The 12,201-nt window shown below is 38.5% G+C and overlaps 1 long non-coding RNA gene across 1 annotated transcript in view; it reads left to right on the forward strand.

Annotated features, from left to right (window-relative positions):
- LOC133541494 (uncharacterized) overlaps window positions 1-10,718 on the forward strand; it is a 69,467-nt gene extending 58,749 nt beyond the window's left edge. The window contains exons 4-5 of the long non-coding RNA XR_009803899.1: window positions 5,807-5,990; window positions 10,464-10,718. This is a non-coding gene — a long non-coding RNA (uncharacterized LOC133541494). The remainder of the gene's footprint in view (window positions 1-5,806; window positions 5,991-10,463) is intronic.
- Window positions 10,719-12,201: the final 1,483 nt, after the last annotated feature.

A 12,201-nucleotide genomic window follows, 5' to 3' on the forward strand; every position in this document is an offset into this window, starting at 1 on the left:
CTCATTTCCTCACAGCCGCTGCTAATAAAGGCGACAAGTGATTCGATAACAAGGCCCACCTGGGCCATCGACGCACCTGTCGCTGTCTTCAAAGCCGGTCTTGACCCACCCCGTTCCGTGGCAGGCCCAAGTTGTAGACGTTGGTTAGGATTTGTCTTAAAAGGTACCAAAATGGCGCTCTGCCATGTGGTCACGGTACCTAATGGTTGGAGCTAAAGACCCTGCAGTCTATTGACTGGGAATAGTCCGAAAGAGAACAAAATGTTTCATTGTTCTGTGTAATAATGGCGTTAGGATGTCAAGCATTTAACTACTCCAAATTTGATTGGTACTAAAATAAGTGGCCTAAACTGAGTCATACTTTGTGCTGCATTCTTGACATTTTGTTTGTGGCGTACCACTAAGAGAACATTACAGGCCGTATAACGCTTGATGCCTTCCCTCGGGGGGATTCCACTGGCCGAGACAGACATGGTCCACTTGTCTCCCTAATCCGCCATTTCTGCTACCCGCCATCTCGCGGTCAGAAGTTGAAATTAGTGATCCGTAAAGTTCCGCATTTGGCACCAAAGGGTGGGGCGAGACGGGATCATCACTTCTTCAATGTGGGAATTAGCGAGAGGAACACCAAATGGTTGCTTGCGTGTCCCACATTGTCATTTTTTTACATTTTATTTTTATTTTGTCATTTATACAGCATTATTCACATGGGAATAATATAAATACAGTCTATTATACAGCATTATTCACATGGGAATAATATAAATACAGTTTATCATACAGCATTAACATGTGAATAACATAAATACAGTCTATTATACAGCATTATTCACATGGGAATAATATAAATACAGTTTATCATACAGCATTAACATGTGAATAACATAAATACAGTCTATTATACAGCATTTCTCACATGTGAATAACATAAATACAGTATTATACAGCATTATTCACCTGTGAATAACATAAATACAACCTATTATACAGCGTTATTCACATGTGAATAATATAAATACAACCTAATATACAGCATTATTCACATGTGAATAACATAAATACAGTCTATTATACATCACTATTCACATGTAAATAACATAAATACAGTTTATTATACAGCATTAACATGTGAATAACATAAATACAGTCTATTATACAGCATTATTCACTTGTGAATTATATAAATACAGTCTATTATACAGCATTATTCACCTGTGAGTAATATAAATACAGTCTATTATATAGCATTATTCACATGTGAATAACATAAATACAGTCTATTATACAGCATTATTCACATGTGAATATTATAAATTTAGTCTATAACACAGCATTATTCACATGTGAATAATATAAATACAGTCTATTATACAGCATTATTCACATGCGAATAATATAAATACAGTCTATTATACAGCATTATTCATATGTGAATAATATAAATAGTCTATTATACAGCATTACTCACATGTGAATAATATAAATACAGTATATACAGCATTATTCACCTATGGATAATATAAATACAGTCCATTATACAGCATTATTCACCTGTGAATAATATAAATACAGTCTATTATATAGCATTATTCACATGTGAATAATATAAATACAGTATTATACAGCATTATTCATATGTAAATAATATAAATAGCCTATTATACAGCATTAGAATAATATAGTCTATTATATAGCATTACTCACATGTGAATAATATAAATACAGTATTATACAGCATTATTCACATGTAAATAATATAAATAGCCTATTATACAGCATTAGAATAATATAAATAGTTTATTATACAGCATTACTCACATGTGAATAATATAAATACAGTCCATTATACGGCATTATTTACATGTGAATAATATAAATAGTCTATTATACAGCATTATTCACATGTGAATAATATAAATACAGTCTATTATACAGCATTATTCACCTGTGAATAATATAAATACAGTCTATTATACAGCATTACTCACATGTGAATAATATAAATACAGTCTATTATACGGCATTATTCACATGTGAATAATATAAATAGTCTATTATACAGCATTAGAATAATATAAATGCAGTCTATTACACAGCATTACTCACCTGTGAATAATATAAATACAGTCTATTATACAGCATTATTCACATGTGAATAACATAAATACAGTCCATTATACAGCATTATTCACATGTGAATAATATAAATACAGTCCATTATACAGCATTATTCACATGTGAATAACATAAATACAGTCCATTATACAGCATTATTCACATGTGAATAACATAAATACAGTCTATTTTAAAGCATTATTCACATGTGAACAACAAAAATACAGTCTATTATACAACATTATTCACATGTAAATAATATAAATACAGTCCATTATACAGCATTATTCACATGTGAATAACATAAATACAGTCCATTATACAGCATTATTCACATGTGAATAATATAAATACAGTCCATTATACAGCATTATTCACATGTGAATAATATAAATACAGTCCATTATACAGCATTACTCACATGTAAATGATATAAATACAATCTTTTATATCGAAAGGCACATGTGTACAATTTGAGCGAAATTCGTGGGGGAAAAAAAACATGGCTGTCATCAAGTCAATCGCCTTTGCCGTCTAGAAACTAATTGGCCGTAAGTTATTGAACATTTGTTTACGGTTATATAGCCTTCCAAATATTTGTATTACATGCATGCTAGCATTTCTAACCACAATCTGTAAGGAGAACCACGAATGTCATGTATTGCCGAGTGTCAAATTTAATTTTTCAAAAATGCTCACTAGTTGAACTTTGTTGCTGATCTCTCCATGTTTATTTTGCTTTTTTGTTGGCCGCCGCTTCTTTTGCTAATTAAAGCAGAGTGTGCGTCCTTCGAGTCAGTCGACCTTAGTGACGTGTCCCTGACATGATTGATTGTGACTGTCAGGCCTCCCAGCTGGGGGTCCCTCAGTGTCGGGGCCCCCGCATAAAGGATTACACAAGCCCTGGCTAACCTTGGCTGGCTTTTGTGCACCCGGGGTCCTGCATCAAAGACCCGGCAGGGGACTTTAGCATTTTTAATCAGGCGGCCCGACTCCGTGCTGGCACAGGATGCCGGATCGCTTTCATCAGGACGAGAACAGAGAGCGCAGATAAGCGAGGTGAGGAGACAAACAGGGCCTTCATTAATGGACCTGTGGGCCAATACATTAGGCACACCTGCCCTCTTATCTGTAAAATAATACAAACCCCGTTTCCATATGAGTTGGGAAATGGTGTTAGATGTAAATATAAACAGAATACAATGATTTGCAAATCCTTTTCAAGCCATATTCAGTTGAATATGCTACAAAGACAACATATTTCATGTTCAAACTCATAAACTTATTTTGTTGTTGCAAATAATCATTAAGTTTAGAATTTGATGCCAGCAACACGTGACAAAGAAGTTGGGAAAGGTGGCAGTAAATACTGATAAAGTTAAAGTATGCTCATCAAACACCTTTTTGGAACACCCCACAGGTGTGCAGGCTAATTGGGAACAGGTGGGTGCCATGATTGGCTATAAAAGCAGCTTCCCAAGAAAGGATGGGGTGAGGTACACCCCTTTGTCCACAACTGCGTGAGCAAACGGTTTAAGAAAGTCTCGATGGAGATTTTCCTTTATTACCTCCTGCTTCGATTGAAAGTCCAGTTTAGAAAACGTTTTTTATTTTAGATATGTAATCCTCCATGTTAAAAGTGCAAGCGAGAGGAAAACATAAACATTCGCTGCTGTCACTTCTTCTGCAGCCGAGTAGTCGCAAGAAGGATCACTAGCGCCCTCTACCACCAGGAGGCGGGAGTCATTTAATGACTCATATTTGACACACGCAGCTACGGTATATTAATAAAACATAGCTGCTTACTGTTCTTTTTAGCATATTCAATAGCTTGGACCTTAAATCCTACTGAATAGCTCTTAATCTTCTTCCCTTTATGCGATTTCAAATGATTGAAAGCAGCCTCCATTTTGAAAATGATGACAGGTGAAGTGTCACTCGTGACGTGACGAGTTTGACCCGGCGGAAATTCTAAACATGCGCTAATAGAAATATTTTGCGAAACGATTTTGACCTGGCGGTAATGTTAAGCATGTGCTAATTATTTTGCGAAACGAGTGTTACCCGGCAGTAATTCTAAGCAGGCGCATACTATATACCCAGCGGCAATTGAAGGAAATATGGTAGTTTACCATGTGGAGACTGGTGCACAGACGGTCACCACACGATCCTTCACAGAATCGGGTCATGCTCCAGTTGCATGGAGTTCAAAACGACTGGGGACCCTTTTCTGCTGCAGCCTTCTGCCGCCTTCGCAGCCGTTGTGGTAGTTCTTAAATCTACCGTCTTCCGCCCGTTGAGGTCTTCACCGTATCCCTGGCTAGGGGGCAGTCAGGTACTAGGCCTTTGCCGAGGGCCACCTGGGGTAACAGTAGTAAAGGGCTTAACCTCCTGGGGCCCCAAGACCCCATAGAGGAGCCTCCACTGTCGAATGCACTTTAACGTCACGATGGCAGTAACACATAAGAGATACGTGTAGACTGCAATAAGACTCAAGTAAACAACACCAGCATTTTATATGTTCCATTGAAAATATAGGACATTACACAAGGCACTCAAAAATCTGTCAAAATGTATTTAGTAGGACTTTGGTAAGCTATGAAGCCACACCGCTTGATGGATTGTACTGTGCTTCAACTTAGGAGTATTATTATGCTGTGTGTATAAGGTAAGACAATATGTCCTTTTGTATGCCAATATTACTCAAAAGCAACATGTATTACCTTCTGTTACCTGCTGATCTGTATTTGGGATCTGCATAAGTCCGGAAAATGTGTAGTTTGTGCCGATGCCGTAGTCGATAAGCTTCTTCTTTTTCTCTATCTTCTTGTTATGTGACATTCATCATCCACTGTTGCCATTTCTAACATAAAGTAGTGTAAAGTTCTTACTTATATCTGTCAGTAAACTCACCATAAAAGCACTAAAACATACCGGTGTAGTGACTTTACATTATTCACCCAAGGAACTTTAGTTATTAGAGAGTTCTGGTCGGACTTTTTTTTTTCACGGGACACATTTCGGGTGTTGTTGTTGTTCTAGTGAGCCACGGATGAGGAGATGCTGCTCCGTTATTGATTGACGTAAAGTCTGAATGTCATTAAAACAGTTAGCTAGAAGGTCAGGCATGTAAATAAGACCGCCCACAGCCTGAAGCGACTTTTGGAAAGACGGTCTGTAAAACATCATCTATGTAACATTTTGAGCAAAGAACCACCATTACGTGCTATGTAGACCACAAGGAAGTCTTTTACATTTGGAAAAAAATAATAATATTTTGACTCCTTAAAGGCCTACTGAAATGAGATGTTCTTATTTAAACGGGGATAGCAGCTCCATTCTATGTGTCATACTTCATCATTTCACCATATTTTTGCTGAAAGGATTTAGTAGAGAACATCCACGATAAAGTTTGCAACTTTTGCTCGCTAATAAAAAAGCCTTGCCTGTACCGGAAGTAACAGAACATTGTTTACAATCATGGCCACCAGCAGCAAGAGCGATTCGGACCAAGAAAGCGACGATTTCCCCATTAATTTGAGCGAGGATGAAAGATTCGTGGATGAGAAAAGTGAGAGTGAAGGACTAGAAAAAAAAATAGATGGCAGAGCGATTCAGATGTTATTAGACAAATTTACTAGGATAATTCTAGAAAATCCCTTATCTGTTTGTTGTGTTACTTGTGTTTTAGTCAGATTATATGGTCGTACCTGTACAACCTGAAAGTTGGAGGGGTGTGGTGATCGCCAGTGTCTCCGAGGGAAGCCACGGCTCTCAACGAGGCGAAGGCAGCCGTTGGGGCCAGGCCGGCGGGAGGAGGCAAGAGAGTCCGCAGCTGCAGGAGGAACCACACAAGCTCTCCGCTCATGTCTACGGTAAGAGCTGATTTATTACCACCATTTTCTCACCGAAACCTGCCGGTTGACATGTGGTAGGGAACCATGTTTGCTTGACCGCTGTGTTCCATAGTTGCGTCATCTTTCGGGAATGTAAACAAGGAAACACCGGCTGTGTTTGTGTTGCTAAAGGCGGCCGCAATACAGCGCTTTCCACCTACATCTTTCTTCTTTGACGTCTTCATTATTCATTGAACAAATTGGAAAAGATTCAACAACACACATGTCCATAATACTGAGGAATTATGTGATGAAAAGAGACGACAGGATACTTCCGCGCAAAATTTAAAATTGCAATTTAGTAAACTAAAGTGGCCGTATTGTCATGTGTTGCAATGTTAATATTTCATCATTGATATATAAACTATCAGACTGCGTGGTGGCTAGTAGTGGCTTTCAGTAGGCCTTTAAATCTGGTGCGCCTTATATATGAAACAAGCTCCAAAATAGACTGTTCATTGGCAGTGCGCCTTATAGTCCAGTGCGTCCTATGGCCTAGAAAATACGGTAATAACAAGTATTATATACCACTAACGAGGATGGATGCTACTATCATAAAATAGGCTCACTCCAAACACCGCTGGCTTTACCATTACTAGTTCATGGCTATATTATTTTTCTCTTAATACATTTTGTTGAGCTTGGTCCTTTTTTTGGGGGTTATAATAGCAGTGAGAATGCCGTGTAAGAAAATCTAAGAAAAAGCAACAAAAGAAGAACCTATTTTTTCATTTAAACAACTTACCACATGTGGCTCCTCTGCCGCCTTTTTCTGGGCATGCTTACCGAAAAAAAGTTGGACAGATTGCTTTTCCTGCCAGATAAAAAAACAAAAAAAGCCGTTTACAGTATATAAGCCGGTTACGTTTATCTTCAGTGGAATAGGCAGCAAAATGTCTCTTTTGATAATAAAGTTACGACTTGTCCAGGGTGTACCCTGCCTTTTGGTTGCCCACATATGTGGTCCTCTCCAAGGTTTCTCATAGTCATCATTGTCACTGTCACCGACGTTCCACTGGGGTGAGTTTTTCCTTGCCCTTATGTGGGCTCTACCGAGGATGTCGTTGTGGTTTGTGCAGCCCTTTGAGACACTGGTGATTTAGGGCTGTATAAATAAACATTGATTGATAGATTGATATATTGGATTCTGCCTAGCAACAAAACGCTGACAATACACTGCTGTTAGTTTGTTCTGTTTTGGGAATAACTTCTGGATAATGAACGACTAATCATTCATCTTTCGGTCCTTCATCAAATTGGATGGCCGACACAAGCTTTTACGACAAAAAACAACATATTTACTTTCTTCTGGCTTTTCCTTACTAAATCACACGCGCACACACACACACACACACACACACGCAGTTTAGACCCATTTGATGCTACTCCTCAAAGCAGACCTCGGGGTGTGACAAGGCCATCTCCCCACGCTTTCCCCGGGCCCCCCGCCGCGTGCCGAGGGACCACGCAGTGAGGAGCCGGGCGGTGACCACTGGATACTTTTTATTTGATCAGCTGATAGGAACACACTGGACCCTTTCTCCGCACATCTTGCAAAACAGGAATCAAGGATGTGGACGTGGCGGGAGACTTATACACAGAAAGGTTCCCCGATGTGCCAACGACATGAAGGCGATAAAGTGTGTGTGTGTGTGTGTGTGTGTGTGTGTGTGTGTGCGTGTGCATGAGTGTGTTTTCTTGTATTTCTACCCTTCTTGAGAAATGAAGAAGGAAAAGTATCTTCCATATGAGGAGGTGTGAAGTGATGGTCCCAATAACATTGCATCTAATAGAGAATGTCTCATTTGTGGTGACATCTATCAAAATGAGGGGGGTCCCAAAAAAGAGGGAGTTTTCAAATTGACTGTGTGTCGCTTTTAAAAGTGCTCCCCCTCTGGTCAACGTATGAAATAACAAGTGTGTGTAAGAAATTGAAATGCGCCCCCTTTGACCAAAATGTGTTAAAAATATAAAATAAATATGTATATAGGGACATACTGGAATAAATTGAAGTAAATAAGATAAAAAACAATTACAAAAAAATATATATATTTTCACAATGTGCCGACTTTTTTTATTATAAAGTTGGGAACAATTTCTCATATTCTTTGTTTCTGTAATATTGCAATATTTTCTTGTAAAATGATTACTTTTTATGGAGAATTATTACTTTTTAATGCAAATATTTTGACATTTTTCGTATAAAGTTTTGACTTGTATCACAATATTGCCATTTTTTGTTGTTGTAAAATAGTGACATTTTTTAGTAAAATATGACTTTGGTCATCATTTTGCCAAGCAAAATTCTGATTATTATTATAATATTGCCAACATTTTAAAGTTTTCTTATAAAATTGTGACTTTTGTTGCGTAAAATGAAAACTCTTTTCCTAAACTTGCCAACATTTTAAGCTTTTCTTGTAAAGTTGCGTCTGTTAATGAGTAAAATTCCAACTTTTATCATAATATTGCAGAACAATGTTGAGTTTTTCTTGTAAAATTTTGACTGGCGTCGAGTAAAATGACAACTTTTATTATAATACAGGCCAAAATTCTAGGTTTTTCTTGTGAAATTGTGACCTTTTTCATGTAAGGTCCCACGACGGTAAGAAATACAAAAATGTGTGTGCGTGCATGCGTGTGTGTGTGTGTGTGTGTGTGTGTGTGTGTGTGTGTGTGTGTGTGTGTGTGTGTGTGTGTGTGTGTGGTGTGCGTGTGTGTGTGTGTGTGTGTGTGCGTGCGTGCATGCGTGCGTGCGTGTGTGTGTTTTCTTGTGTTTCTAGCCTTCTTGAGACACAAAGAAGGAAAAGAATCTTCCATGAGGAGGTGTGAACAAGTGATGACTTAAATCATGGTTTCATTTGCACCCCTGCTGGTGACATCTATCAAAATGAGGGGGGTCCCAAAAAAGAGGGAGTTTTCAAATTGACTGTGTGTCGCTTTTAAAAGTGCTCCCCCTCTGGTCAACATATGAAATAACAAGTGTGTGTAAGAAATTGAAATGCGCCCCGTTTGACCAAAATGTGTTAAAAATATAAAATAAATATGTATATAGGGACATACTGGAATAAAGTGAAGTAAATAATTAAGATTAAAAAACAATTACAAACAAAAAATAATATTTTCACAATGTGTCAACTTTTTTATTATAAAGTTGGGAACAATTTCTCATATTCTTTGTTTCTGTAATATTGCAATATTTTCTCGTAAAATTATTACTTTTTAATGCAAAAATGGTGACAAGTTTTGACTTGTATCACAATATTGCCATTTTTTTTGTTTCACTTGTAAAATAGTGACATTTTTTTGTAAAATTATGACTTTGGTCATCATTTTGCTAAGCAAAATTCTGATTATTATAATATTGTCAACATTTTAATGTTTTCTTATAATATTGTGACTTTTGTTGCGTAAAATGACAACTCTTTCCATAAACTTGCCAAAATTTTAAGCTTTTCTTGTAAAATTGCGTCTGTTATTGAGTAAAATTCCAACTTTTATCATAATATTGCACGAATGTTGAGTTTTTCTTGTAAAATTTTGACTGGCGTCGAGTAAAATGACAACTTTTATTATAATACAGGCCAAAATTCTAGGTTTTTCTTGTGAAATTGTGACCTGTTTCTTGTGAAATTCCAATTCATTTTTCACAACAAGCTTTTTTATAATTGCATAGTCTGTATATATTATAAATTTTTCTCAATGCTGTAAATATAAAACTTTATATATCTAAAAAGGGTGGGCCTGAAAAGGTAGGCATTTTTCAGAGGTCCCACGAAGGTAAGAAATACAAGAATATGTGTGTGTGTGTGTGTGTGTGTGTGTGTGTGTGTGTGTGTCCTGGCAATGCTTACTTAATGGGGACATGGCTCTGTTTACACAGTCACCTTTAGGGGACTTCTGGCGGTATGGGGACAAAAAAACAGGTCCTCTAAAGGGAAAAATGTAATTCAATATAATTTGAATTTTTTTTTTTTTAATGGTCCTCAGTAGTCACATACAAATTTGTGCGAATTATGCAAAATGATTTCAATTCGGTCCCCATGAACCATATGAACTCTTTTCCCCCCGGGGTCCCCAGTAAGTATGAACAGCACATGACTTCATCAAACCAGAGATTTAAAGACGTGTATGAGCTAACTGGCCAGTGGACATTTTACACCATTTTTTTAATGCCTCCACAACCTGTAGAAAGGGTGGTCCTCACAAGTCACGAACAACAAACTTGGTCCCCATTCCAAATGATAACCTGTGTGTGTGTGTGTGTGTGTGTGTGTGTGTGTGTGTGTGTGTGTGTGTGTGTGTGTGTGTGTGTGTGTGTGTGTGTGTGTGTGTGTGTGTGTGTGTGTGTGTGTGTGTGTGTGTGTGTGTGTGTGTGTGTGTGTGTGTGTGTGTGTGTGTGTGTGTGTGTGTGTGTGTGTGTGTGCGCGCAATGAGAACAAACACATGTAGAAAGCGAAGCGGCTCTCAGCAGTAAGCAGCCTGTTGGACTTTAAAGAGCAGGAAGAGGAGGCTTTTCTCACCTAGACGCTGCAGAAGATAAGCAGAGGCGCGCCTAGCGCCATCACGGGGGAACAGGCAGGAAGCTGGCGAGTCTGCAAAAGATGATAACGTTTTTTTTTCTTACATTTGTGTGTGAACTTGTGCAGACAAATAAAAGGATATTACTGATGACTATCCTAAAAAACAAACAGGTTCCAGACTAAATTGCGGCCCTAAAGTAGTGATATGTGGCCCCTTGAAGAATAACAAGTCTGACACAAGATGGCGGCAACCTTTTTTGAGCCAAGGCACATTTTTTGCGTTGGAAGAAATGCGTGGACCATACTTGCCAACCCTCCCGGAGACTCCCGAAATTCAACGCCTCTCCTGAAAACCTCCAGGGACAAATTTTCTCCCGAAATTCAGGCGGAGATGGAGGCCACGCCCTCTTCAGCTCCATGCGGACCCGAGTGACGTGTCGACCGCCTGTTTTCACGTCCGCTTTCCCACAATATCAACAGTGTCTGCTAAATGACGTAATTGTAGAGCAGGGGGCGGGAACCTTTTTGGCTGAGAGAGCCATGAAAGCCAAATATTTCAAAATGTATTTCCGTGAGAGCCATATCATATTTTTTAACACTGAACACAACTAAATGCGTGCATTTTTAAGTAAGACCAACATTTTTAGAGTATAATAAGTCTCTTATTCTTTTTAATAACATTGTTATTCTGAAGCTAACCAATAATAAATCAAATGTCATGTCTGTTGATCATGTTTTTGTTCGGCCATGTGGACTCTTTAAGTTCCTGTTTTTTTCCACTCCCTTGTCTGGTTTCCTTGGTTACTCATTTTGTCCACCTGTCTCTGGTGGACGAAATGCTTGCTCACCTGCTTCCCGAGCACTAATCAGAGGCAGTATTTAAGCTTGTCTTTGCCAGTCAGTCGCCCTGTGCTGACTTGTTTCATGCCTTGCCATAGTTTCGTGCTTCATGCCGTGCCAAGTAAGTTTTTTTTAAATTTATGTTCATAGTCTGTTTATGCGTTAGCTTTCTTCCTTAGCCCAAGTTGTGCCTCCACTGTGAGCGATTTTTGTTTGTACCTTTTTTTAGTTTAAATGAAGTCATGTTTTTACCTAAATGCCATGTCCCGAGTAGTCCGTCTGCCTTCCTGGGAGAACGACCCCGCAGCAAGCTGTGACCCCAAACCCATCGTGACATTAAATACTTCTTACCATTAATGAGACTTCTTGAACAGGTGCGGTAGGAAACAGATGGATGGATTTAAATGCATGAGAATGTTTTATATTTTGAACTTTATTTTTAGCACTGTGAATTCCAGCAAAATTATTCATAATTATCGTGTTAAGCAATGTCAGCTCAGATTTATCTGAGAGCCAGATGCAGTCATCAAAAGAGCCACATCTGGCTCTAGAGCCATAGGTTCCCTACCTCTGCTGTAGAATGATCGAGGGCAGAGTTCCTGGTTTATTGTTCAGCAGTTTCATTAACGTCCTCCCAGCGCTGTACCGTAAAGCAGTTCGTCTGCCGTAAACAGCAATGTTGTGACACTCTCAAACAGAACAGTACTGCCATCTACTGTGCATGCATATGTGACAATAACGTCTACGGCTCTTAGAGCAGTGGTTCTCAACCTTTTTTCAGAGATGTACCCCCCGAGTCAAGTACCCCCTAATCAGAGTAAAGCATT

Source organism: Nerophis ophidion, linkage group LG23 (assembly GCF_033978795.1).
Source record: "Nerophis ophidion isolate RoL-2023_Sa linkage group LG23, RoL_Noph_v1.0, whole genome shotgun sequence".
NCBI lineage: Eukaryota > Metazoa > Chordata > Actinopteri > Syngnathiformes > Syngnathidae > Nerophis > Nerophis ophidion.